Genomic DNA, 1,431 nt, shown 5'->3' with positions numbered 1-1,431 from the left:
TTACAAGAATTATAAAGTAAAAGTAAAACTATTTCTATTTGCGGTGATAAGATTATAGAAAATTCTAAGTTATAAACAAAAAAAACCCTACAAAAACTAAGAAATTATTGTATTAAAATTTTTGCATATGAGGTAAATATACAATCTATTTTATTTTTATATAACTACAAAATTTCTGTTCTAGAATAATAATAAAAAGGCATTTCCCATTAAAACAAGATCAGGAAATAGAATACTTGGGTTTAAATGTATCAAAAGTTGTAGAAACTCTATGTTTAAAACCTCCCAAAACCACTGAAAGGAAAAAAAAAAAAAGACAAATGAAAAGATGGATCAATCTTCATAAATAGGAAGACTCAAATTTCTAAGATGTCCTTTTCCCCAAAATATTCACCTCCAAAGTCCAGTAGTCATTTTGCAGAAATTGACAAGATGCATTTAAAATATATCTTATATTTAGGCAGTTGGACTCAGGGCAGAGGCAGAACCCCCTCCCTCCTTTTTAGTTCAGTGGATCGTGTCCAGGTCCTCGGTGACAACTGTTGTACTGGGGAAGTGACTGGGTGGTGCCTGCACTGGAGATGATGTCATTTCCAGTAACAACACAGGACTCAGAACAAACACAGCCACTACAGAAGCACTACAGCGTTCTGTGCTATCAGTTTAGTGGACCCAAAAGGAGACTGACTTCAGACTTACACAGAAACTAATTGAGATTCCAAAGCCCTTTGGGGTTTTTGAAGAGTAACAGGAACAACAATGCAAGACTTTAAGTTTGGAAAATGTAACCTGGTAAAAGAGTGAATACAAGAAATCCAGGAAAGCAAGAATCTTCCACAATCTCTGATTGAAAATGTTGGAGGAAAATATTTTTACACTTGGATCTTACAGATTAGGAATATATACAAAAGTTGCCAATATTGATGTGTTGTGTGTTGCACCAAGAGAGATTGATTGAAGTGACTTTTTCACCTCATTCTATAAATTGAAATTACAGGAAGAAGTGAAAGATTTAGGAGCTGTTGAGGCATTTGTGCCAGTTATCAAACTGTGTTTTGATAGCTTAGGGATTGATATTTTGTTTGCAAGATTAGCACTGCAGACTATTCCAGAATATTTGGACCTAGGAAATGACAGTCTGCTTAAAAAATAGATAGAATATGTGTAAGGAGTCTAAACAGTTTCAGGGGAACCAATGAAATTTCCCATCTAGTTCTAATCATTGACAACTTCAGGTTAACTCTGAGAGCTACCAAACTGGGGGCCAAACTCCACAACATCTATTCCAATATATTAGGTTTCCTTGGTGGTATTTCCTGGGCTAAGTGAGTAGCAGGAACTCGTCAACTTTATCCAAATGCAATAGCATTAACTTTTGTACATAAATTTTCCTTGGTGTTTTCTAAATGGTATGTGTTTAAATTATACTAA

At 34.5% G+C, this 1,431-nt stretch overlaps 1 pseudogene across 1 annotated transcript; it reads left to right on the top strand.

Annotated features, from left to right (window-relative positions):
- The first annotated feature begins 584 nt into the window (after positions 1–584).
- LOC309979090 (poly(A) polymerase alpha-like) lies at positions 585–1,431 on the top strand (annotated as a pseudogene). Its single transcript has one exon. The product of its transcript is annotated as a poly(A) polymerase alpha-like (transcript).

The sequence above is a fragment of the Leucopleurus acutus genome (assembly GCF_964270905.1).
Source record: "Leucopleurus acutus genome assembly, chromosome: 2".
Lineage (NCBI taxonomy): Eukaryota > Metazoa > Chordata > Mammalia > Artiodactyla > Delphinidae > Leucopleurus > Leucopleurus acutus.
Note: the sequence above shows the minus strand (reverse complement) of the source record. Positions and strands in the feature narration are given on the sequence as shown.